This window comes from Phodopus roborovskii, unplaced genomic scaffold (genome assembly GCF_943737965.1).
Source record: "Phodopus roborovskii unplaced genomic scaffold, PHOROB, whole genome shotgun sequence".
Classification (NCBI taxonomy): Eukaryota; Metazoa; Chordata; class Mammalia; order Rodentia; family Cricetidae; genus Phodopus; species Phodopus roborovskii.
In genome coordinates, this window is record NW_026126407.1 from 12992650 (window position 1) to 13020430 (window position 27781).

Sequence of the window (27781 nt, forward strand, 5' to 3'; positions counted from 1 at the left end):
GCGGGCGCCAAGCGTTCGAGCATCGTGGGATTGTGGGTTGAGGGGTCGTTACAATTGCTGTGTGATGCACAAGACCTGGGAGGATTGAGAACAGAGTGGTATGTCTACTCCGGCAGCACTGGGTGTGGGTGCCCTAGTGTGTGTCTTCGTACCCACTTCTAAACCAAGAAGCAGCTGGTGAAGTGCCACCGGAGGTCGGGGGTGAAGGGAGTGGTTTGGAGAAAATTTGCCAACAGGTCGGTCTAATCCCAGATCCAAACAGAAACACATTCACTCCCTTCCTCTCAGTTTGCTCAGTGCCTGGGGTTCACTCCCCACCCCCCACACACTTCCTAAGGTTGCAGCTGGGCGCGCGGTTGGGGATCCGGGACGTTCCAGAGCCGCAATTGCGAATCCCTTGGGAGATGGCAAAGATGAACTCTTTGCAGCTTGGGACCAGTTGGGTTCCCTGCAAATGTCACTTTTGCACCCTGCATTTGTCTTTTATGGTTTGATCTTTTTCTCCCCCCCCCTTTTGAACAGCGTGTTCATGTTAGCAAAAGGGGGGTGATGTGATTTCAATTAATTACTATCTACAGATTACAAAGGAGGCCTCAGTAACTATTTTAAACTAATTCAATCCTGGTCCAAAAAAAGAAGTCTACCAGATTTTTTTGTTAGCTCCGGGGTTTGATGAAATTGAACAGTTTTGAATTAACTAAGGGCCCTTCGTCTCGATTTTTAATGGAGTTTCAATTCCTGAAAGAGGAATCTAACAAACCAGGTGCTGGTGAATACGCTTGGGTCAGAAAGGAAGCTAAGAAAGGGTATGTTCTACTTCTGAACTGTACAACTTTGTTGGTGCAGAAACTCCCAGGCATCAGTTTTGAGAGAGAGAGAGAGAGAGAGAGAGAGAGAGAGAGAGAGAGAGAGAGAGAGTTAGTTTTTTCAGGTTTAGCTGTAAATGCCTAAACCATTTATGAAAATCATTTAGTCCATAATATGCCATTTGGTGTGCATCTTTTGTGAACATACAGATTTCTCCCCTCTCTCCCTCCCAACCCCAGAGAGCCAGTGCAAGCCTCTTCAATAGCTTCGCCCTTGGAGGCATTGCAGTTTGCCCGTCCCCACAAACACACGTTTTGAAGTCTGGTTCTGATTAATTGTGTCATGTTGTTGTCGAATAGTTTGTGCCTCATGACTGTGGATGCAGAGTTTTGAGCAAGCGAATGGAAAACATGTCTCGGAGGGTCGGCGCACAGAGAGGCCCAGGCAGGAGCCCTGGTCTGCAGACGCCTGCGCCTCCTGTTGCTCTGCAGGGCCTCCCATTTAAAAAGGCAGTGCGTCCCAGCTTCGGCAGACCTAATTGAGCATCCCCTAACCTTCAAGAGACAGAAGAACTAGCTTCCAGTGTGAGACTTTTCAGGCCTCTGTAAAGTAGTCGGCACCCAGACTTAGTCGTCTTGGAGAATAAAGTGCCTTTGATCTGTTCAGGTCCCTGGGAAATGTTAGTTTTCCCCATCCTTCTCCTCTTTGCCTCTCCTCTTTTCTTTTCTTCCTTTTGTGTGGAAAAGCCCTTTATTGGCATTTAAAGGGATTCCCAGGGTTTTGCTATCAGTTTAAGTTTGTGTGTGCATATGAACGGTGACTTTGTATGGTCACCATTGGGGGTTTAATTGTACAAACCTGAGAGGATACATTGAAGTGAACAATAAAGATTTGTGGCAGAAATATTACTAGCTTGACGGTTCCTCCTGCCCTTACTCACCGCCTCTCTCTGTCACTTAGGCTGTGAAGACACAACGTGGTATTTGTTGTAATGGCGGTCCTAGACATAAAATAATCTCTCCAGTTTGGGATTTTTCTCTTTCTACCAAAGCACTAACTACACACAAATTGGATTGACCCCCCCCTCCTTTTTTTGTGCCAAGTTGAGCAATCAACATATTAACTAATGTAATTAGCAAGTGGTTTTTGTTCAAAAAGTTTAATTAGGCCTAGTAAGTACATAATCTACATGACAAATGATCGGCTAACAATATTTTTTTCAGGGTTTTACTGAAGTTATTTTAATTCTTCGTAGTTAAAGCATCTTTAAATCTTGCCAATTATTCAGTCATTTCATAAAAGTCAAGCCGACTCAACTCTGCTGAAGTTATTTATAGTTTCCTTTTTGAATAGATGTTCTGATACCTTGTAGATAGGACTGGGAACATCAGATTGAAGTTCCCATAAAATCTTAATTGAAGTCTTAGCGATTTTTCCATCATTCTGTTAGAAAGAAAGCCAACAAGGACAATTTAGGAGTGATTTACTATTAAAGGTCCAGCTTTTTATGAAAAGGCCCTGTAGTGGAGATATGTGGATGAATTAGTATTTGACAGGTGCTCTGAGACCCTGAGAGGCACTGTGCTGGGAGAAACATTAATAAATCCTTCAGATACTAACTTTATACCTTCAGCAACTCAGACCCCCCCCCCAACATAATCCCATTTTGTGAATTTCACACTGTTGACAGATGAAATGAAGCTGCCCTGACTATTAGACTATTTACAACTAAGGTAAAGGATTACATTTTTTAAATTAAATATATATATATATATATATATATATATACATATATATATATATGTTTTGACAAAAATCAAGCAGCCTCACCATGCCATTCTTGTTATTTCTTTAAGAAGTAATAAGATGTGATTTATAATAGGCCTAAATGGGACAGTTCCCTAGATTAGCCTCCACTCCCTCCTCAACAAAATCCCTAAGAATTTAGACTACTGAATATCCTTGCAAGGAGGACCAGGCACTTAGAGATTCCTAGGCAGTGAAGATAGCAAGCGCATATGTTTTCTTAGGTGGGGCTTTCATCTCAGTATTGCTTCAAGGCAAGTTTCTCTACAGAGCAAATGTGAACTGTCGTGAAGGCCAATGTTTTCAATGAACCTTTTGGTTTCTTCTGGACAGAAAGATCTCTTGAAGTAATATGAAAGAGAAGACTGTGTCTACCCTTCCATCTTGGAGATCTCTCAGTGGAATAACCAAATTCTTTCTTCCCACCATATGTATCAGCAGCGTTCACATGCTTTTCTACACATGTGCGTTTGCATTGACTGTGTAAAGAAGCACCCATGCATGGTGTGTGGGAGGGATGTACACTGGAGGGAAAATGCCCCAACAGTTTTAAACCACCTGGATTGCTGGGCCCTCCTTCCCCCTCTTCCTCTTTTTTTGTTTTTCAAAAGAGCATCTGAAGACCATATTGTGTTTCATAAGTTATTGACATCAGTTTTAATCAGTGTCCCCCTGACGTGGGAGCTGTGTTAGTATTTAGTGCCTGCTGAAGCATGATGTTTAATCTTACTGTGGGGATGTCAGCGTGAACCCCTGCTTGGTTTGTGACAGGTTGAGATTATGAAAACTCGTTTTGCGACTCACTCTATGGGTTTGCATTGCCCAACTGTAACCCTAAACCCACACAAAAGGCACCTCTGCAAGATGAGCACTGTGCTGGGCTGGCCTCCTATGGTCATGGGTACCTGCAACATAATGCTCATAATTGTTTAAACGTGGCTTTGGGGGGGGTGCAGTCCAAATGCTGCAAGTATCCCTGGTGCTTGGGGCACCCTTATCTTTTGTCAAGCAAGGGAAGATACGTTGGAGGAGTTGCCATGAAAAACAATCCAGCGCCCCGAAGATACTTGCTCTATCAGAAGGCCAGAAATATTTGCTGGCTCGTCCAGAGCCTGGCACCTATGTGTGAATGAGTGTATGTTTTTAATACTCATAGTAATTATTATAATTACTGTCATTATGATGATTAACTCTTGAGGGCTTATTCTTTGCCAAGCGCTCACATTAATTTAGTTATTTAATCGTTGTGACTCTGCGAATAATGGGCACTATTATTGTCCTTATTTCAGAGATGAGGAAACCATGGCCTAGAGACATTGTGTGGTTTACTCAAAGCCTGGAGCTGGTAGGTGGCAAAGCTGGGCCTCCAGGCCCCTGATCTCCCTTCTTTTTATTGCACATGCCGTGCTGCTCCCACAGAGTGGCCGGATGATTGAAAGAGTGAATAAATGCAAGTGCGCGTTTTGTTTATACACAGGCGGAAAGGTGGAGCGGCCTGTTACTTCTCGCTAGAACGGGAGATAGCTTCCTTAGGTATGTTGTTATACTAATGCATACTTAAACATGAAGTTGCAGGTGACTTCTCTGTCATCACCAGTAGGCCTGGTGGGAACAGGGAAAATTATAATTGAAGAGGTTTTTTTGTGTTTTGGTTCATGCTGGATAAACACCTTCATCAGCTTATGTCAATTAGTGTGGAGGTCAGGGAACAACTTGCTGAGTTGACTCTTTTCTTCCTATTATGTGTTTCCTGGTTGGTTGGTTGGTTGGTTGGTTGGTTTCCTTCAAGATTGTCAGGATAGGTGGCCAGTATCCTCTATTCTCTTAGTCATGTCCTGGCTGGCACTAATTTTTTGGTGTTGTGTTTTTTGTTTTTTTGTTTTTGTTTTTGTTTTTTGTTTTGTTTTGTTTTTTTTTTTTGGACAAGGTCCCTCTTTGTAGCTATTGATATATTGGAACTCGCTCTGCAGATCAGGCTGGCCTCTTAACTTGGAGATCTGCCTGCCTCTGCCTCCCAAACTCTGAGAAAGGCATCTGCCTGCCACTATGTCTGGACTTAAAAATAATTTTTTTTTTGGAGACAAAGTCTTACTAAAATTGTTCAAGTTGACTTTAGACTTAAAACAAACCAAACCAACCAAATAAACAAACAAATCTTAAAAATGTTTTATTTTTATGTCTTTGAGTGTCTTGCTTGCATGTTTACAGATGCTTTTGGACCACCTAGGTGCTGGGAATCGAACCCTTGTCCTCTGCAGGAATAAGTGCTCTTAACCACCGAGCTGTTTCTCAACGCCATGGCCCAGAACTTTTCATTTCTCTGCCCCAGCCTCCCAGATAGCTGGGATGCCACAACTTGTGTGTCACCATGCCCGCCCGCAGATGGTCAAGTCTCGGCCTCCTGCCTATAGTGGTTCTCAAAATTTCAGGTGAAGCTGAGCTGGAAGTCTAAAAATTCTCTTTAAAAAGCTGTTCTTTTCATACCCCAGGGCTCATCACCCTATTGCCTCTCTGTAACACAGTAAAAACAGAAGAAAACAAAAACAAAAACAAAACAAAACAAACAAACAAACAAAAAAAAAACCCAAAAAATCTAGGAAGTGGCTGAAGGTGTTGCTAAAAAAATGGAGTTTGTTGGAGAATTCAGTGTTCCAGTTGTCAGTTAGATACTGTTAGGACGGTCAGCAGCACAAGGCTGTCACTGTCACTGATCTCTCTAGGCCTGAGGCACTGGAGTGAGGTCTCAGCTGGGGTCCTCATTAGCGCCTGAGAGAGAGGGGGCTGCTCCCAGCTCTGTGCTGGGAAGGGAGGCAAGAAGTCAGGACCAACCCTCTGGGGCCAGCAGGCCTGCATTTTCAGGCTCTGCCAAGCTCTCCTTTTAGCCCTGCCCAGACTCCTCTCTGACCTCCTCCTCCTCCTGGAGAAAAATGAGATCCTCGGAAAGGTATTTGAGACTTTATGTCCAGAGTAAATATTGGAAAGGCAGTGGGTTGCAATTCAGATGTTCCCTGGAAGGAATCCCCTTGTTTGCTGCCCACAGCTGGTATCGATAATTCCTTCTTGAGATGAGTTGTGCTTTTCATTAAGTAAATTTTTTGTCCTGGGATTAAACCAACATTGTATTCTTAATAGACTTTTATGTTTACACTTCAAAAGTCCACTGGGTTGTTATTCGTGTTATCTTGATGGCTTCTACAGCGTCTGCTATGCACACTGGCTGCACCAAAATAAACGGCTCTCTGGGGAACTGGATTATAAAAGGGCCTTATCTGTGGACGCACAAGGATGGATATTTTAAAGTGGGCCAGTATTTTTTCCCCCTTCCTTTCAGAAGCGACTACCATGCCTTGGGTTTCTGTAGTGCCTTTCATTATGGGGAGACGAGGTCTTGGGGGGGGGGCTTTTGAAATGTTCAGGACTTAAGCCTTATACTTAAGAGAGTAGCACACAGCATTCTGCCTGTCATCTAGAAGACTTGGAAGGCAAGCATTGGTTTGGGTGGCCCGGGAACCACAGTTTAGACCCATTCACAGGTGGTTGTCAGGTTGAGTCCCGAAGACAGACCACAAACCCCCACCAAGAACCAGGCATTGTATGAGGTACTCTCTGTGTGCTTTGTTCAATTAATCAGATTGCCACAAGGAACAGAAGCCTTTCAAAAACAGATGTTGCTGCCACCAAAGGGCAGTTTGTATACACAGGGACCAAGTGGGGACTCTGCTGCAGGGCACATCGGAGAGAGCAGGGGGTATCAGAGGCATTTGTTTCTGAGGCTGATCGCATAAAAGCCGTGTCCTATTATAACTGACTCCCAGGGACTGTTGCTGTGAATGGAGCTTGGAATAAGTGTGCTGCCCAGGCCAGTCTGCTGGACAGGGGCATTCCCCTCAAAGTTGTCAGCTGTCATGAGATTGGACTGCTGGGTTGGAGTGACTTTAGTACTCCCATGTTCTTATTGTTCTTATTCTTACTCCAAACATGTGTAGACTCACAACTAGGTTTTTATTTTTTCGTTTCATTTATTACTTTTGGTGTTTTGAGACAAGGTCACCCTAGGTAGTCTGGGTAGCCTGAAACTTCTGTGTATGTCCCTTCTGAGTGCTGGGATTATAGGCATGAACAAGCCATACCTGGATCAGAAGTGGATTTTAATTTCTTTCTGTTCTTTTTGGATTCTGTTTCTCTCTCTCTCTCTCTCTCTCTCTCTCTCTCTCTCTCTCTCTCTCTCTCACAAGGAAATACCAATCCTTCCTCATTTTTAGCTCCTGGGAGGTGCTGGCTGGGTGTCGGTTCAAACCTGCACACATTACTTTCGTCAGTTCTGTCTTCTGATGGAGGGAAGGCCCATGGCCATGGATTGATGAGATGTAGGATGACTCTTGTTGGAGCCTTTTTCTCTCTATATAAACTACTACCCTAAGCAGCCTTCATGATGGATATTCATTTTGAGGTGGCTGCTGGCACTTCAAGCATAAAAGGAAATGCCATGCAAGGGGACAGGAATACAACCAAGTAGTGGAAAATGGTCTTTTGCCATGACCTGTGTGAAATCCTCCCTGGAATTCGCTGGGTCATCTCCCTTTTGTGTGTATACACTAGTTAGGTAGGTTGAAGTGAATTCACCTTGCAGTGTACATAGGCTTGTAATGAAAAACCAAGAGGGAGAAGACTCCTAAATAGAGGCTGCATCTAGGTTTCACAGAGGGTTGATTTTTCAGAGGTCAAAGTAGATTTGTTGGGTGAGAAACTTTTTAACATAGGCAGAGCCTGGCTGGGAAGGATGCTCTGCCAGTCTGTCTGTAGAGGGTACAGAATCAGCCTGTATGAGCTCTCAGCTCTTTGTGTATATAGGCCAAATTTTAGTTGGGGGTTGTCCATTTCTGCCCCCTCCTAGATGCTGATGAAGTTTTTAGTTTTTTTTTCCTGCCACAGATAAGAGAGATTATTAGTTGTCACGTTTGATTTTCACACATTCCAGAGGCTCCACACTTAAGTTAGACAATCTGTAGGACCACAGGCATCTTGAAAGGGGCTGGCTTTGGATAACTGAGTTCTAAATAAGGAAATGAGACAGATCTCATAATTTCCTGAGGCCCCATGTGTTGTGAGGTATTCCATATTTGAAGTCCCCAAGTGATGAACACTTCTGCATGCTAGATTGCCATCGTCAGGCTTCTGGTTTCCCTTTTCACATTTGGAGAGCCTGCGGTGAGTAATGGTTGTCTCCTGTATCCACAGGGAATATGTTCCAAAGGTACCCATTTTGGATGTCTGCAATTGTAGATAGTAGTGGACCCCATGTATAATGTTTTCTTTTTATATACCTACCACGCCTATTCTGAAGTTCATGTATAAACTCGGCATGAGAAGTAGCGTGCATTTATAACAATATAACACAACTAAAATAGGCTCTCTCACCATCAAAATATTATACCGTGGGTCTCAGCATCCTCATCATGTACATTTTTTTCCTCCTACATTCGAGAAACTTCTCTTCTTTTAATGTAAAGGACGTATTTGCAGACATTTGGACTTATCTGGGTTGTGACTACCACTTCCTGTAGAAGAAGTAGAACAAGTACTTGAACCTGCACACTGTGGTATTGACGGCGGACCTGATAACTGAGATATGGCCAAGTGACCAACATGGGGTGGAATGTACAGCCTGGGTGCACCAATAAAGGTCTGGTTCATGCTTACGTACGTTCTCAGCAGTATGGGGCAGGACAGCTTGTCCTCTCACCATAGTACCTGGTGCAAATGTAACAGTTGCTTATTTGGAAACTCCAGGAAGTGAATCCTGGGTGATGGGTCATAACTGTATCTAGCAAATGCAAACCCGCCCCCCCCAACCACCCACCCCCATCCCCTGCAACCTAACTGGAGCCAGTGCAGGCATTACTAATTAATTACAGCATGCTCTCCTCTGAGTCCAGAAATGATCTTATAGAACCAGAACTACATGAGATGACAAAAACTACTTGTCATTTTCCATCATAGAATATTTTTTTCCACCCCCCACCTCACCCACTGAGACAAATTTCATAAGTTGGTGTTTGGGGAGCATTTACTGTTGAGGTGGGTCTGTTGGGTCTGGGCATCTAAGGGAATGTAAAGTAAGACGTTCCTTTCATTATCAAGACTGTGTACATGGAGAGGGAAACACTCGTCCACATGGATGGGCCCCCTCAGAGTGAGGCGCTCTGCCCTGCCCAGGGCACAGGGGAGCTGCTGAGGGTCTTGAGAGGAAGTGGAGTTCAGGTTTGGCTCCCCTACCAGGAAAAGATCGGATGTATGTCCGAGTAATGTTTTCCTCCTGAATTTGTTCTGTTGGAGTGTTTTTATTTTTTATCATGCCAAGAATTTGAGAAACCACAGTTCCCTGAAAGGGTGGTCTTCCAAGAATGTCAATACCAAGCAGGTGCTCCACGCTGTGGAAGATGTTTTAGGACAAAAGCTTGTGGTGACAAGTGACTGCTCAGCCTGGTTATATCCAGGTGGCTAGGGCCTTCAGGAGCATCTCCTGGAAGTTGTTCCCACTAGTCAGGACCAAGTCTGCATGATGCAAGGACTCTCGAGGAGCTCCTGTCTCCGCTTTTTGCTCACAGTCAGGCTGGCACAGAAAGCACTCAACAATAAAGCTCCAAACCCAGCATGAAAAAGGAAACACATTGTGTTTACAGATACAGAATTTGGCATCGGAAGCATGAAAGTACCTTGGGGTTGGGCAGCCTCCGGGCAGGGCTGTTGGACACAGGACCCCTGCCCACAGCTCTGTGGCCAACGTTTTCTCCCGGAAGCCAGCCCTCAGAGGTGGGCAAATTGATAGCCAGCTCCTTCTTCCCAGACACAACCCTGTCTAGCTCCATGGCTCAGTCCTGGAGAAAAACTCACTGTAAGAAAGAGCTCAGCCTCTCAAGCTGCCACGAGGAAGGAAATTGCACCTCTTTCCAAGCCGCAAAAATCAGCCCTTTGCAAACCACAGTTTCAGGCAGATTGGCTGTCATGGTACCCAGATATGCTAGGGAAGAGCAAGGCTGAGTGTTCCTCCTATGCTTCTTAGCTTAGTTTACTGTCTGAATCAAGGGTAGAGAGCTGTTTTTGTTTTAAATGTAAGATAGGTGCTGGAAAAGCAAAGCTCTGTCCTTTGGTGATCCAAAGAACTTTCCTGTTCTGAACCAAGGTCAGGGAACACAGTGTCCCGTTTAATAATGTACGAGGTCTGAGATAGATGTGGGGATTGTGATAAAGGAACCCCTTTCTGGCTTTGGGTATTTGGATCCAGATCCCAGCCAGCACTAGGACCTGCAGCTCCCCTAGTGGATTGCCTGGTAGCTTGGAACTCCAGCTGGAGACCACTGCATGCTGAGCCTTTAGAGGGGCTCAGAGGAGGGGTTAAAATCGAGGTGGGTGCTGATTGTAGACTTGGGGCAGGGTCACAATGACCTGTTTAAAGCACTTTGTAAATAATCACCTCAGTGAGTGCTATACCAACCCTATGAGTTTGGCTCTGTAATTAATAAGTAATCTCCTTTGTGGCGGTATAGCACATGACCCCTCAGTGCTCAGCTCAGTGACCCTGTCGCGCCCATGCTCGCACTTGCATAACCAGTGCTCCCATCGGGAACATACACACACACTGGGAGCTGGTCTACAATCCCTGCAGGGCACCTTGCCCCTCGAAGTCCCCCAAGATTGGGTTTTAGTTTGTAACTTTGTGTAGATAGGATTGCTTCCTGGATTTTTAATTGATAATGGCCATTGAGGTGGTTATCCATGCGTGGCAATGATTCTTGAGCTTCTTCCCAGAGTTCTGTGATGTAAGGATATCAGGGTGTGTCTCTCCACTCTACATAGAACTGTGTGTGTTTGTTTCTCCAAGTTCGGCCCCTTAAAAACAATGCACAGCTGTGACCATACTTCTCCGTGTCTTTTGAAACATGTAGGAATGAACTTCTCCCTGGGATCTGTGAAAACTTGGGACTGCTGGGCGCTAGAGTGTGTGTGCCTGGCCAGCTTTGGTAGACAGTGGCGGTGCATTTGGCGGAGAGCAGCTGGACTGCTTTATGTTTCTACAGCCATTTCCCAGGAGAAGACACCGAGGCCAAGGTTATACAGCTTATGAGATTTAGAAACCAGGCCTCATGGCCCTGGAGTCTTACTTTCCCTGACTGTGCGTCAAGGCCCCTCATCTTTATTCTGGGTCCAACCTGGTAGGAGAAAATATTCACATTTGGGAAGTGTCGGAAACTTGCTAGGGCTCTCCTATTGCTGGGCCTCGATTCCCTGTCTTGTGGACTGTGCTGTTGGGCTGCTGAGACCCTATTTAGCTCTGACACTGCATATGTGGTGGGTACAGCGCTCTGAGCCACACCACCTGCCTCTCTAGCGTTTGCAGCCTGCCTTGCCTATCCCACCAGCAGTAGCTCTGCATTGCAATGCATTTTCTGTCCACTCCCGCTGGGGTTCCCTCAAAAGACTGTTGCAGTCCCATGGGCAGGATCTCCTCTGGCCCTCCCTCCAAGGTAGCTTCCTTCCCTGAGATTCACCCCCAAGCGCCTCCCATTTCTCGTTGGCGATGACATGGGCCTGTTTCCTTCTTTGCCCTCCCATGTGTTGGCCTGCTTGACATCTCTCCAGATCCTGTGTGTTCAGCTGACTTAATTGTCTCTAAGTGAACACACCTGAGTATCTGTGCCGAAATCAGGAAATAAGATATTTCCAAAAGGCCCTTAGTTCCCTCCCGACCACGGATACCTCAGGGTGGCCAGAGCTTTGACTTCTCACACCGTAGTGTCTCACTTGGTAGGCAGCCCAGGCTCTCCTCAAACTCCAGATCTTCTTGCCTTAGCTTTTCCAGTGCTGGAACTACAGGCATGCACTGCCATGCCCACGTTCTTGAGTTTTGCCTGCTTTTGAACTTAATATAAATGAAATCATACTGTGTGTTCTCTTTAATAGTGATGCCTTTTGCTCAGCATTTTTCCTGCAAATGCCTCCAGCATGGCTTCTCCTATGGTCCTGGTTAGTTTGATGGATGATCTCAGGTTCTTAGGAGCACGGATTCTCCTCCTCGTTTTGTCTGCTGACCTTTGCTCATGGTGAATGATTTCCTTATGTGTTTTGTACTTTCTGACTGTGAGCTTATTTTTATTTCAGATTTTGTGGAAATCCCTCTGGTCTCAGTTATGAAAATGATCCAGTGGTTTTTTTTTTTTTTTTTTGCATTGATTCTGCCCAAAACTAGACTGGAACCAAATTTTTCATTCATTCATTAATTAATCACCATGGAAATTATTATTTCAAACAGGGAAGAGTATGCATGTAATCTCTAAACCTGCTTAGGCCTGCTGTTTCATTTCTGCCTTTCTGAAAGAAGAGCTTTGGCAACACAGACACTTTTGAGGGGTAAGGACTTTAAGCATCACATACTCAGAGTGTATTTGGAAGGTCCTGGTGTTTGTCACCTGGGTTATTGCTAGTGTTGCCCATCCACCACCACTCTACCCTAGTCCCAATCCCAGCCAACGGTAGCTTTTGCCTGCATGTCAGTTGCCTGCCCGTTCTGAGGAGAATCAGGAGCGCTGGCAGTGGCTGTAGAGTCCGACCTGCTTTGCCCCTTGTTTCTTGCCCATTCTTCTGTTCTCTTCCAGCCAGACTCCTACTGTGCTAGCCAGATGCGCCCCTTACATTCCCGCCACTGGCACACTTCAGTGGGTATTGTTAGGTGTACGCAAGATCGTATCTTCAGTCAACCAGGACCTTTTGGTGACATTCCCCATCTTAGTATTGCCATCCATCCATTGCTGTCTGTTTTTCCCTGACCCCCATATCACTTTTATCCTCCTCTCCTTTTTCCTACAATGCTTATATCGCCTTCTAACATATACGTTAATTTACTCACCATTAGCTGTATTCCCATCCTTCCATTTACTCTTTCTTTAAAGACGCATGTATGTATGTATGTCTGCACGTGTCTGTGTGAGCGTATGCACAGGTGTATGTGTAGGCATATGTACACACCACACAGGGACAGCTTGCACACAGAAGCCAGAAGGCATCAGGCATCCTCCATACTGCCTGTTCTCTTGAGGCAGAATCTCTCCCTGAATCTGGGTCTCACATTTTCTTGGCTGATTTGGGGGCCAGTGAGCCCCAGGGATTCTATAAACATTTTCTGGGTGCCTGGCTTGCTATGTGGTGCTAGGATTGAACTCAAGTTGTGATGATCGTGCAGTAAGCACTCTTTAGCCCCCTCACCCATCCCTTACTTATGCCTTCTGCCTACCTGTTTTTGAGGTAGATTCTCACTATAAAGCCGAGGATAGCCTGGAACTTGTGTAGGCCAGGTTGGCCTTGAACTCATAGTAGATCATCCTGCCTCTGCCTCCTGAGTGCTGGGACTAAAGGAATGTGCCACCACTTTGGGAAGATTTATTTTATTTTTAACTAATGTATGTATTTGTATGTTTCTATGTGGTTTTGTGCATGTGATTGCAGGCACCTGTAGAGGCCAATGGTACTGGAGTCCCTGGAACTGGAGTTATAGGCATTTGTGAGCCCCTGTACAGGTACTGGGAACTGAACTCATGTCCTCTGGAAGAACAGTGAGTGCTCTTAACTGCCAAGCTGGATCTCCAGACCACCAGTCTCTCCATCCTAACACTTGAGTGTAAATTTACGTGAGATGAGAAATCCTTGACCATTTAATTTATGAGGGGCCTGGCGGTGTTCACCGGGTGATTCTAGCACTCGGGAAGGTGAGGCAGGAGGATTGCTGCAAGTTGGAGGCCAATCTGGGCAACATAGTGAGTTTCAGGGTAGTCTGGGTTTCAGAGTCTGTCTGTCTGTCTGTCTGTCTGTCTGTCTGTCTGTCTGTCTGTCTCACACACACACACACACACACACACACAAAGAGAGAGAGAGAGAAATATGCAGGGCCTTTCTCATTTGCAAGGCTGCCTCTCCTGGCTTGTTTGCATGCTAAAGCCCAAGTCCCAAAGCATTAAGGCCTGTCTGATAACCTGTTCTTTCCTAAGTCTCCCTTTGTCCTCATCCGCACCTCCTGACCTCTGGGGAGTCAGTGATTCTCTGAATATTTAGGCGTTCAGATTCTCTTTGCCTCTACCCTCTAAGGATTTCCTCTTATTTTATTCTTATGAGATCTGCCATGCATCACATGTATTTTGAAATTACATTCCGTTTAGTATTTCTAGATGCTTGCAGTGGTTGGGGTTCTGGATTACCTCAGTCTACTTTGTTGCCAGAGTCTAAGATCATATATTTTCATCTCTTCTGCATCTGGAGTTATTTATGACATGCGGTGTGAGGTAAGGATGTCTATTGTTTTCGTCAGATATTTAGCCAGCTGTTCCGTGACAGCTCTTGAAAAACGTTCTTTGTCACTGACTGGAGATGCTGCATTTATTAAATGCTGAAGTATTATATAAACTTGGATCTGTTTTCCGGACTTTCCATTTTGTTTGACAGCTCTATCTATTTTCCTGTCACTTCCTATCTGGACAATGCATTTCACTATCTGGCTCGGTGTTCATTTGTTCTTTTCCAGTTGTTCTCATTGTTACTATTAAACTGTTTTGCATTCATTTATTTATTTATTTGTATGTTCATGCATGTGCATGAGTGCACGTCTCAGTGGGTGTGTGGAAGTCAGACAAATTTACTCAGTTTCCCAAATGTTAATTATCTTATGTTTCCATTCCACACTGATCAAAACCAAGAACGTTGGTGTTGACACTGGCATCTAACCTGCAGTCCTTCTCTGGCTCTCAGTGACCTTTCTTTTCATGTCCTCTTTTGGTCCATGGTGGAGCCCACCCAGACCAGCTGTACACAGGGCTCCTGTATTCTCAGACTTCTTCAGCTAGGGCAGCTTTCAGCCCTTAAAGTCCTTCATATCCTTTAAAGAGAATATACTGGCTAGTTACTTCCTAGAGCGTCTCTCTCTTGGATTGTCTGATGTTTCTTCATGATCAGATTCAAATAATGTGTTTTTAGCAAAAATCCCATGGAAGTGATGTTGCATCCCTGGTTCTCCTTTCCAGTGGTTGAAGGACACTGAATGACAGAGAGTTGGATCTTTCCTTCTACCATGTGGGTCTCTGGGACCAGACTTGAGTTCTCAGATTTATCAGCAAGTGCTTTTACTCCCACTAAATCATCTTGAATCTCTTGCTTCTTGCTTGGCTTAAAACAAAAACAAAAAACAATGTATTAAAAACAAATTATCAGCCTGGTGGTGGTGGCACACACCTTCAATCCCAGCACTCAGGAGGCAGAGACATGTGGGTCTCTGTGAGTTCGAGGACAATCTGGTCTAGAGAGTGAGTTCCAGGACAGGCTCCAAAGTTGCACAGAGAAACCTTGTCTTAAAAAATTAAAAAAAAAAAAAAAAAAAAAAAAAAAAAGGCCCCTTCCAAAAAGCCAGGAATCGTGGCGCATCCCTTTACTATCAGCACATAGGAAACGGAGGCAGGTGGGTCTCTATGAGTTTGAGGCCAGGGCTACATAGATGAGTTTGTCGTTTTTTATTTTTTAGCTGCTGTTCTTATTTGACTTTGCTGGCTTGACGAGACTGTCAAGTTTCATTGCAAGCACCACTGCTAATTTGACGATGGTGTTGCTAAAGTGAATTTGGTTATAGTCCATAACTTTATAGTTTTTAAGCTGTCACTGCATTCAAAGAACAGTTGTATACAATTATTCAATCACTTGAATGTCTCCATTGGGGTTGTTAGAGTTTCAAAAGGGGTAGAGTTAGGTTTTAAGGAAAATCACAAGCTGCTGCTTGGATATCCCCCTTCCTTCCGCGCACGAGCGCGCGCTTTTTAAATTCCAGGTGAATTTTTAAAACAGATTTACTGAGATGTAACTGGTGTTCAGTGAGTCACACAATATTTAGAGTGTGTAATTTGATAAGTTTGGCCTGTGTGTATACTGCAACCACCATAATCGAGACAAAGGAATCAGTCAGCCCAAAACATTTGCTGGTGTGCCCTTACCTTCCCTACGATTGTGTTTTGTTGCATTTGTCTTTTCTTAAAAGTTAAAGGAAGTGTTTGTGTTCATACTGTGTGTGTGGCGGTGGGGTGCTCACGGCATGGCACATGTGTGGGGGCCAGAGGCGGACTCCAAGGATTTGGTTCTCTTCTCTCTTTACGTGGGTTCTGGGATTTAACTTGGATCCCTAGGTTTGCTGGTGAGCCCTTTAACCCAGAGAGCCATCTTGCTGGCCCAATTCTTAAGATTTACATAAATGAAATGATATATTTCACAGGGGAGTGTGTGTGTGTGTGTGTGTGTGTGTGTGTGTGTGTGTGTGTTGATAACTCTCTTCCATCTTCCCCTCCTCCCTCCCTTACTTCTGCACCTGTACTCCCAGCATGTGGTCAGCCAGACCTGGTTTTTGATGTGGATGTTGGCTGCTCGTACTCAGGTCTTTGTGCTTGTGCCATCTCCAGCCCTACTTTATATTTTTGGACTGTTCTTTCACCTCATGTGGTTATTTGGTTACTTCTTCATTGCTGGCATCCGTGCATTGATAATACAGACTATGGTTATACCACAGTCTGCCTGCTGACCTCCCAACAGGCATTTAAGGTGTTTGCAGTTTGGGGCTATTTCTGTGAATAAAGTGGCTGTGGACATTCCCGTACAAATTGTTCTGTGGATGTACGCTTTCATCTCTTTGGGGTAAATGCCCAAGGATGGGATGGCAAACTGATGCAACAGTATGTTCAACTTTTTACAAAGAAGTTGCCAGACTACTTTCTAGATGCTAAACCAGCAGTCTGTGAGAGTTCTAATTCCTTCACTCCCATTTTTTAACAGTATATGTAACGACCAGTTCTGTTAATTGTTGTCATTCCTATAGTTGTGCAGTAGATGGCTTTACAGTTTTGTCTTAAAACAGAAGCATGGAACAAAGACATTTATTTGTGTCTTTTACATATCTCTCAGTAGTGTTGGTAAATTTCTTTATATTAGAATCATACATTTAAAAAAGTGATGGGAGATGTCATTCTGTAAATATGTTTCTTGTGTTGGTTAATGAATAAAGCACTGTTGGCCAATAGGAAAGCAAGATAGGTGGGACTAAGAGACAAGGAGGATTCGAGGAAGTAGTAGGGAGGAGTCAATATGGAGACAGTTAAGAGAACAGAGGTCTGGGCCCTCTCTCCGGTAAGATGAGACCACGTGGAAATACTTAGATTAATAGAAATGGGTTAATATTGAAGACAGCAAGCCAGTGAGAAATGCTAGTAACAGCATTATATCAAATATAGCATCTCTGTGTGTTATTTGGGGCTGGCGTGGCTATGAGACCAGGCTGGCAGGGAAGGCATATAACAGTAGCATTAGTCTTTAATCCCAGTACTTTGGAAGCAGAGGAAGGTGGGTCTCTATGAGTTCAAGGCCAGTCTGGTCAACCAGCATCCTAGCCAGTAAGGCTATCCAGGGCTACACAGCAAAACCCTGTCTTGAAAACAATCCTCCCCTAAAATCCAAAAAAACCTTGCTCCCTTCTAGTAATATATTTGTTTTTGATTAAGAAAGAAAATTTTCTTTCTCATTCAACTTACAGGATATTAATGATGTAATTATGTATAGAAAGCTGTTGATTGTAGTGAGATATTCACCCTGGCTGTACCTGTTTGGCTGACCGTGCCCACTGGGGGTGGGGACAGGTGAGGATGTGACCTGGGAGAACTAGGTCTGAGACTGGGGACTCCCCGTCCTCCTGCCCAGGCTCTCTTGCTTCCTGGTAGAGAGAGATAGCATCCAGAGGTACCCTTGGGATGGGAATAATTAACTTCTGAGATATAATTCATATTTCATATGTAGGCTTATAAGTGTCTCCTTTCAATTAGCATTATTTTCACAGTTCACCTGTGTTTTAGCATATGTCTGTGTTTCACTGCTTTTTATGGCTAAATAACATACAGAATCTTATTTATTCATTGAGTTATTTTTTTTCAGATTTGAGTTGTAATGAGGAATGTTGCCGGCTGCTGGGAACACTGGTATGAAGCTTTTTGGGTGGATTTGTGTTTTGGGAGAGTAAATAAAATTTAGATCTGTCCTTAAAAAGATACTCGAATTTATAAATAGACAAAAAACCCTATATAGTTCACCAAAGAAGATATATAAATGCCAAATAGGTACATGAAAAGATGTTCAACACCATAGTCCACCAGAGAAATACAAAGTCCTGTAGGGAACACTTTTGGGGGACATTGTAGATGCTTTAGGAGGTGGAAACTTGAGGGAGGATCTTGAGTTTTTGAGCTTCCTGTGTATGGATGAAATGTGATCAATTGCTCCGTGATTACCAGGCTGCATCCGTGCTTTCTTGCCAAGTGTGTCTCATCTGAAACTGCAAGCTTGATTTAACCCTTTCTTCCCAAAGGTGCTTTTGCCAGGATATTCACAGCAGCAGGTAACTAGCACATGTGTATTTATTTCTTTATGTACCCAAGAGTGGAATTTCTGGGTCATAAAGAAACACAACTTTTTGAAAAACAGCCAAATCTATTTCTCCACAGCTGCATGAGTCCAGATCCCCACCCGCATCATAGAGGATGCTGGTTCCTCATTACTCAGCATGTATCTTTTCATAGCCATCCTGGTGACGTGAAGTGACATTGTGGTTTTGTGATTGCCCGAGTTTGAGTTATTCCAGTTGAAGTTGCGTTATTCTTTGCTAATATTTTGTTTTGTATTTTTAGATTTACGTTTGAAAGTGAGATATAGCTGAGCTTTCCTTTAGTCAGCCTTTTTATCAAGGCTGGTCTAACTTTATGAAACAAAGTGGGGAGTTCCCTGCCCTTTGACGGTGTGAGTGGCACAGAAACAGCTGGTCCTGGTCGGTTTGGTAGAGTGAGCCCATCTGGGCCCTTCCATTTTTGGAAGTAGTTATTTGATAACCATTTCAATTTATTCCATACTTCAGTGTTGATTCAGGAATTTTCAACAGCCCTTTGAGTCAAATCTAGCCATTTATTTTCCAAGAAAATAATCCCTACCCAGATTTTCATTTTTTAAAAAAGCGAAGTTATATATAGTAATCACAAAAATATATTAAAAATTTCCATATGTGGCTCTGTCATCTGTGTAATGTCAAATAGAAACGTTTACTCTCACTCTTTGCCTGGGTTTACAGTTTGGGAGAGTAGTAATGGTGGCATCAGGTCACACTCTTGAGTATGTATAGGAATACATACTGGGTGCCCGTGCTAATTAAGTACTGTGAACGCACCATTCAACAACTCTTTACGACTCTTGACAATCAGTGGTGTTTCCCATGTTACAGATGGTTGGGTAGTCAAGACATGGAATTTGTCTGAAGTCACACAACTACAAAGCCTAGGTCTGGAATTCCAATAGGACTGTCTTGTTTCCAGAGCCCATGTCCTTAAGCTTACTATTCTAGGCTGCTGCTTGTTATTTTTCAAAAAATTGCTACAGTTAGTGATTGATTGTGTTTTGTTTGTGGGTGTGCACACACGCAGGTCCCTGTGTGCTTGTGAATGTCAGAGAACAGTGTAGGGGAGCAGGTTCTGACCTTTCACCATGTACGCGATAGGGTGGGAACTCAGGTCGTCAGGCAGCAAGTGCCTTTTCCTGTTGAGCCATCTCGTCAGCCCTGCCACTTAACTTTTGAAGGCAGTTTTTTGTTTTCTAATTCTCTTTGATCTTTGCTAATTTGTTACTTAGACTACTTGTGGTCCTCCTAATTTATGTTTAACTCTCAGCTCAGTTAATATTATTTTCTTACTTGTGTCTGTCAGTAAACCATTTAAAGCAGTGCCTGTTTCTCTCTACCATGGTGGTGACCACTTTAGATATATACATTTTGGTTCATGTAATTCTTATTGATGCTTTTTTTTTTCAAAGATGATGTCATTGTGGTCTTGATATTCTTTTTGTTTCTGGATATATATATATATATATATATATATATATATATATATGATTTTTTATTTCTTTTTCAAATAGGGCCTCTGTATTCTAGTCTGGCCTTGACTTCCCAATTCTCCTGTTTCTGCTGGAATTATAAGTGTGTATCACTATGCCCAGTTCCAAATTGTTTTATTGAAGCTGGTAGAGATATTTTTGTTTTTGAGGAACTGAGTTTTGAACACAGGACCAAACACATGCCAGACAAGCGTTATATGTTGAGCTGTATCTTAGCCCCTTGTTTACTTTTATTTGGACAGGGTTCCTCTTAGATTTAATTTTTATATTTTATGTGCACGGGTATTTTGCCTGCATGTGTGTGTGGATCGTGTTTGTGCTGGTGCCCATGGAGCTTAGAAGAGGTATAAGATCCCCAAAACTAAGTCACCATGTGCTGGGAACTGATCCTGGGCCCCAGTAAGGGCAGCGAGTGCTCTTAATCACTGAGCCACCTCTCCTGCCTCTTGGAGGTTCCCACCCTCAGAATAATCTCATGAGTATATATGATCACTTTGTCCAGGGGAACCAAAAAACTGGATTTATTTGGTATGGTAGTAGTTCAGATTAAATCAGTCACACTGTGATGTATTCTTCACACACTCTATAACTTTTCTCTTTGTGGCCAAGGGCCAAAACAATTGTAGTGGAAGACTGTGACATATACTAACTTACAATATTTAACAAATTACTTGACAGAATCCTTTGACCTCTGAAAAATGCAGAGCTGTGTAAAAGACATTTACCTACCACAAAGGGAAAGCACAGAGTAGTGCCAGAAGGGAGAATTCAAAGCACAATGCCTCCCGTCTCCCGTGCAAACCTGGCTAGGATGCTGGATATTGAACCCTGGGACTCACACTCGTGTGTGTGTGTGTGTGTGTGTGTGTGTGTGTGTGTGTGTGTGTGTGTACGTACTCCACCACTGACTTTCACCCCAGCCCAAAGCTGGTTGTTTCCTGCCCACACCATGAAAATGTGGTTTGTCTTGAGCTTCCATGTAGCCTGATCAATGAGGTGGAGTTGGGCAGATGGTTCCTCAGCCCCCTTTAGCTCTTTCATTCTACCATTATGGTTTTCAGATTGACTGCTACATGCTTCCAGTGCTGCAGTGAACTGGGAGTGAGGGTTGGAAGCAAAGAAGAAAGATAAGATGATTCCCAGGCTGAAGCCGAAGCTGGGGCCATCTGAACCGACAGCTGGCTGAGTTCACTGCTTTGGCTTGCTTCTGACTTTACATGAGTATCTGCCCCCGTTGTCTTTTGGCCTGGCAACTAGAAGTCGGTCTGCAAAGGACAGGATAGCTAAGCCACCAGGACTCACTGTCCTGGGATGTCACCTCCTGGAGTGAAATATGTCCCCCAATAGTTTTGCTAGTCCCTGGGGCTCTCAGCTCTACGGAAAAGTGTGTCTGTCCATAGACAGCTTCCTGCAGAACGAGCAGATTCCATGCTTGCCTCTATTTCTCCTCATCCTCTTGCCAAGGGGTGATTAATTCATGGGAGGAAAGATGGGCTGCGAAAGAGAGGGGTGTGCTTCACCAAGCACAAGCAAGAAAATGGCTGAAAATTAATGAGCTGAGTGTCTAATTTACAAAATTAGAAAAAAAATCGAACAGAATAAGGCAGAAAAAAGGGGGAGGGGAAAGGAAGAGATACAAATAAGAGCAGAAGTCAATGAACTAGAAAACAACTATTCAACAGAGAGGGCCAACCAAAGCCAAAAGAGGGTGGTTTGGAAAGAGTAATAAAAATAAACAAATATCTGGGAAGAGTAGTCAAAGAAAAAAAAAAAAAGAAGAGAAAAATAAATACCATTTGGAATGAAAAGAAGGCCTAAGTACAGAGCTGGCACAGAATTTAAAAAAAAAAAAATCAGGCTTAAGCTGCTGGTAGAATACTCACCTAGCACACACAAGGCCTAGGTTCTAGTCCCAGAACATCTTCAAAAGTAAGATAATGTCATGAGCTACTTTATGCTATTATATACATATTAATGACAGGGTCTCTTTATGCAGACCTGGCTGTTGGAACTTGCTTGTAAACCAACCTGTCCCCGAGCTCATAGAAACCTTCCTGTGCCTCTGGATTGCTAGGATTAAAGCCATGTGCCACCATAACAGACTTTGTTGAAATTCCATATTTGTATTTTAAAGGACAGTGTCAAGAACATGCAAGACAGCCTGCAGAACGGGCTAAAGTAGCTGCAACTCAGATGAAGGACTATGTAAATGAAATTTAGATCTGTCCTTAAAAAGATACTCGAATTTATAAATAGACAAAAACCCTATATAGTTCACCAAAGAAGATATATAAATGCCAAATAGGTACATGAAAAGATGTCCAACACCATAGTCCATCAGAGAAATACAAAGAGGAAACACCCTGACTAAAGTAAAAAGGACAGACAAAGGGCTGCTGAGCTGGCTCAATGATTAAGAGCACTTGCTGCTCTGCCAGAGGACTGGAGTTTGGTTCCCAGCACCCATGTTAGGCTTGGCACAATTTCCCATGATGCCAGCTCCAGGAGATCTCATGAGACTTTCTTTGGGACTCCATAGGTACTCTTGAACATGGCATACAGTTGTGTGTACACGCGCGCGTGCTCGCACACGCACACACACACGAGAAAGAAATAAAAATAAATTAGGCCTGTGTCAGGGCATCGCGGGGTAGAAGTGTGGGGGTGTGATTTGAATGCAGCTCAGTACCTGCATTACAGTTGTTTGGAAAATAACTTCCAGCATTTCCAAGCCATCCAGGAACTCAGGGAGATTGATGGCCTCAGTTCCCAGTTACCCTTCTCCATGGAGAGGGAGGGCAAATTCACTTGTTGGTGCTATTTCAGCCTGGCAAGGAGCCCACCCAACATCCTGGCCTGGTATCTGACAAAAGGTGCATCCTGGGAAAGGTGGGATTTTGCCTGGGGTTGAGATGGTGCAGTGGCCCTGGCAAGGGCAGAGGGAACCATGGGGGTCTCGGGAAAGCAGCCTGGTCTAGAGGCTTTCTCACAGGCTGTGCTTGGCAGGACGCTTAATGTTACACCAGCTTCCAAACAAAAAGAGTTTTTAGACACAAAGGAAGGCTCAACCTGGCCACTGCCAGGCCTGGCTTGGCATTTGAGTTCAGAAATCCAACTTGTCAGAGCTTACAGACAGCCCAGGCCATCCTGGGAGCTCTCCTGCCTCCACTCAGGATTGCCAGAAACCTGCTCCATGGCTGACCTGGATCTCTTTCATCAGAGGTAGATTGGAGCCAGCACCTGGGGTGCAGATTTTGCTGGCCACAGAGCCTGGGCTGTAGGCCCAGGGTGGTGGTCCTTGCACCTGTCCTAGATACAGCCTCTCCCTTCTTTTGTACTTAAGATGAATGGGCACGCAGAGATGCGTTTTCTTTTGCCATTGTCCCCTAAACCACACAGTATACGAAACATCTATGCTCAGGTTTTATATTGTTAGGTCTATGTAATCTAGTTACTTATGATTTCAAGTACACACACACACACACACACACACACACACACGCACGCACGCACGCACGCACGCACGCACGCCCGCCCGCATGTTTTACCATTCTGCACGAGGCATGTGTACATCTGAGGGGTACCCAAGGGAATCACAAACCTAGTGCCTCAGGAGTACTGGGGGATCCATTATATTTGTTTTCCCAAGCTTCACTGAGATAAAACTAATATAAAAATTGTATATATTTAAGACATAAAAATGTTATTTTGAAAGATAAATATATTGTGCAGTGATTATTACCACAGCCTAGGTAATTAGCATATCAATGACCTTACATCGTTGTTTTTGTATGTGGTAAGAACATTTAAGGTCTTCTGTCATAGAAGTTTTCATTTTTTTTTTCCCCTTTCTGACAGGGTCTTACTATGTACCTCTGGCTGTGCTGGAACTCACCATGTAGACCAGACTGACCTTGAACTCAGAGACATCCGCTGCCTCTGCCTCCTGAGTGCTGGGATTAAAAGTGTGCACAGCCATACCTGGCTCATAGTGGTTTTCGAGTATTCTAAATATCATCATTACTATTTCTGCAAAGTCAGGCCTCACACAAGGCAAGTGCTTTGCCAATGTGATCCATCGCTAGCCTCCGTATGTTACTGAGCATTTTCAAATAAGGCAACATAGATAGTTAACTTTTATTTTTCCCGAAGGAAGGCTATTAACCAGGGAAATCACCAGATGTATGAAGAGCCAATGACAGGGTAGCCTCATGTTAGCTTGGTGGGATCCTGGCACATGCTGTTTTAGGTTATATGCAGCATGTTAGGTTGCCATGAAAAAAGAGGACACCACAGTGTGTTGGGAATGAAGGGTGGACAGTAAGTGGAATTGCTTCTCCCAGAAAAAGAGCTTTAACAACAGTGCCAGTATTCCCAGAGGGAGTTTTCTGTCTCACTATAGCTGATGATGGCTGCGAGACGGTCGTTTAGATCAGTGGTTCTCAACCTTCCTAATGCTGCGGCCTTTTAATACAGTTGTGTTGACCCAACCACAAGATTATTTTCATTGCTACATCATAACTGAAGTTTTACTACAGTTATGAATCATAATGAAAATATGTGATAAGTGATCCCAAAGGGGTCGTGACCCACAGGTTGAGAAGCACTGGTCAAGACCCATGGTTCATGCAGAGTGGATTCCTGATGAGCTGAGGTGTTATCTTTCAGGATAGTCACTTAAGTCTTCCTGAGGCATTAGAGCCAAAGATGTGACCAGCTTGCCTGCCCAGGTTTGCCCAACCTGTTTCATTGGGATTAGGGCTTCTGATTGCTTGCTGAACAGAGATAAAGAGGGTGAAGGGAAAGGGATGTGAGGGAAGTATTAACTTCTCTGTTGAGTAATGGGGATGCCCATCTAGTCTTGTTGAGGGGTGGGAGCCTTTCTTTGGGATGAAAAGCTTCCTCCCATGCAACGTTTATTGACAGGTGCCCATAGGAGGTGATGGTGGGCTTTACAAGAACAAGAGTTGAAGAAGGAGAACACATACTAAGTGTCTGCAGTGAGGGGGCAGCTCGTTTGGCCAGCTAGGCAGGCCACCATGCCAAGTGTCAGGGGCATGGAGGGGATGGGTTCAGCTCCCCATGTCTCTGCAGAGCCCAGCTGTCCATCAGGAACATAAGCCTCCAGCAGGGCAGCACAACCAGGGCTTTGGGATGCTAATGGATCTTTGGGGATGCTGAATGGAGCACTTCTGTTACCACAAAGGGGAGAAATGAGGGCCAGAAAGGAATTTTGGTTCTGAAGTTTCCTTAGGGGAAGGCCAGACAATGGTGATTTAAATGGACAGTGTAGTTTTTATCTGTTGTGATAAAGGGCGCACTTGCTGCCTTGACAGCTTCCTGGTGGGGTTAAATGGCTACCAGGGTGGATCAGTCAGCTTGGGTTCAGGCCTTAACCATGGGGTTAAGGGTGGACAGTTGACCTGAGGACCCCTGCTGGTGTCCTTGTGATAGGAGCCACTCTGCTCCCTTTGCTGCATTCATTCGTTCATCATTCATTCGTTCATTAACTCATTCATTCATTGACTCATTCATTCATCTGCTCAACCTTTAGTTACTATGTCCTGGAGGTTCCAGAAGGTACAAACACAATCAGGACAAGCAGGGTCTCCATTATCATGGAGTTTATGCTCCATGTAGAGAACAGATGTGAAAGGAGGGAGGGAAGGATGGAGGGAGGGAGGGAGGGAGGGAGGGAGCTCATGTCAGTAATCAGAGGACGGTAGAGATGGTCTTGCCCTTGAGGCCACAGCCACAGATATTGCAGACAAGAACATTCCAGGTCAGAAGAACAAGTGTGGTAGCCCAGAGGTAGGAAGTAGCTTCCTGCCACTGATAAACAGTAGAGTGGGGAGGAAGGGGGAGATGGAGACAGGAAGGCTCCTGGGGGCACCAGGAGGAGCTAAGATTTGATTCTGAGGACTGCAGAGAATTGTTGGATGTTTTCAGATGATATGGTGGCCGAAAGATAATGGGAACCAAGGAAAAGCAGGGAAAGATCCCTGGGTTGGATGATCTGCAGTCCTGCCCTGCAGGTCTGGCTCAGTGCTACTGGCTATACCTGGAAGCTGGTGCCAAAGCCAAAGTACAGCTCTCACCCGAAAGGGTAAGAGATTGTTTAGAGTTTTTTCAAATACACTGGTGGGAACATCAGGTAGGTAGGCTATATAGTAAAGCAGAGAAATCTTGCTATAGGTCACAGATGCTGTTTGATGACTCTCTGAGCCTGTTGGCTGGTGGCAGCCAGTGGTCTATTAAGTTCAGACACTCTAAAAGTTTTGTCTAAAGTTAGGTCAGGCATAGAGGGGAACAAGGAATGGCTGGTTAATAAGGGGGCTAAAGATAGCTCAAGATAAATGATGATCAGGTTCTGGACCTGCAGCATTCCTACTCTCGACAATCATTGCAGTTCTAATCAACTAACCAGCCTTCCAGGAACTTTTGTTCACATTCACTACCCCCAGGGAGTGTGTGATGCTGAGCTGAGGATGGCTCAGAGCAAGCCCAGGCACTGCTATGGTGTGGGCCTCTAGTGGTTCAGGATGAACACGGGCATTACCGCAGCTCACTGGGTACATGTTTGTGGCCCTGGAGTGCATGCAACATGTGAGCATTTGGCTCAGCCTATCCAAGCCCTACCCTACGCTATGAGATGTGTTGAGGACGGATGGCCCAGAGCCCATAGGGAAGACACGCCTTTTGCTGAAGGTGATTGGAAGGGTGTTCACACCCCTGGCAGCTAGCTCTAGCCCTATACCTTTCCTTTCCTCTGGGTGTGTCCACACTAAATCAGGAATCACCCTACCCTACAGGATACCTCCTATATGGCTTGGAAGCAATAGGAGCAACAGGTGAAGTCTCAGTTTGTGACTTGGGTTTAACCAGATATGGCAGGGACCAGGAGAAATGAAACACCGAGGTGGGGGACTCAGAAGCATCTCTCCTCTTTGGGAGCCCAGAAGGTTTGCTGTGGCTTGGATATAGTTGGTATACGTCCACCCAAGATTCATGAGGTAGTGACAGTACTGGGAAGTAGTACCTTTAAGATACCCATGAAAGGTCCTTAGGTCTTTGGATATATGTCCTTAGAAGGGGTTGTAGGACCCTACCTCTTCCCTGGCACTGTTTTGAGAAGTGATGCCATTCTCATAAGGCCTCACTGGACACCAGCCCAACGAGGCCAACTGGGCTTGTTTGGACATTTAACCTCTAGAACCGTGATCTAAATCAACCTCACCCTTTCAAAAAATGGCTAGCCCCAGTTATCCAGTTATGGTAACTGGAATTATGGTAATGTGGACTGGACTCCTATAGAGCTGCTAATGAGTAAGAGCCGAGTCAGTGGGCCCTGAGAAAGAGTCCAGAGAGGACACTTCCAGCTTTGAGTTGATTGCTGAGCGGTGTGGACAGAGCTCTGGCAGGGGTGCAGATGGGAGCTGCACACAGGCTGACAGCAGGAAGCCAACTGGAAGGTTATTGTAGCTCAGGAGAGGGGGGCTCTGGCCTGGGTTTGGCAGAAGATGGGTGTGTCACCCTTTGAAGGGGAAAGGGAGAGGCTTGGGGACGGGTTCAGTGCAAGGTTGAAGAGGCCTGGAGACAAGAAAGAGTAAAGAGAATGCTAGGAATGTCCTATGGTCTAGTCGAGAGCTCCATGATCCAGTCAGCAAGGCAGAGGCCCCTCTGTGGTAGTGTGTGGGCAGCCTTCTGGCCTCACTTGCTTTCCCAGTGCCTCCTAGCTGCAGGGTTATTTTTACATACAGACTCTCATATGGCAACACGGTGGGTAAATCAGGTATAGCTTGAGCCAGCTGCTCCACTGAAGGCCATACTGAAGGGGGCCAGGCTTATAGTATGCCATCCTTGTTCTGCTATCTACTACTTCTCCTTACTCCACCTCTGACGTGACCAAAGGACCCCAAGGTTCCCCAAGACCAACCTAGGGCTTTTTTTTTTTAAAGATTTCATTTATTATGTATATAATGTTCTGCCTGCATGTGTAGCTGTAGTCTAGAAGAGGGCACGGATCTCATTACTGATGGCTGTGAGCCACCATGTGGTTGCTGGGAATTGAACTGACAACCTCTGGAAGAGCAGCCAGTGCTTTCAACCACTGAGCCATCTTTCCAGCCCCACAACCTAGTCTTTGATGTCACTGAATATACTGCGTCAA

General features: G+C 44.7%; 1 protein-coding gene across 2 annotated transcripts in view; it reads left to right on the forward strand.

The window, feature by feature from the left end:
• The window catches only part of Ntn1 (netrin 1), a 180579-nt gene that overhangs the window by 15730 nt on the left and 137068 nt on the right, over positions 1 to 27781 (forward strand). The window lies entirely within an intron of this gene.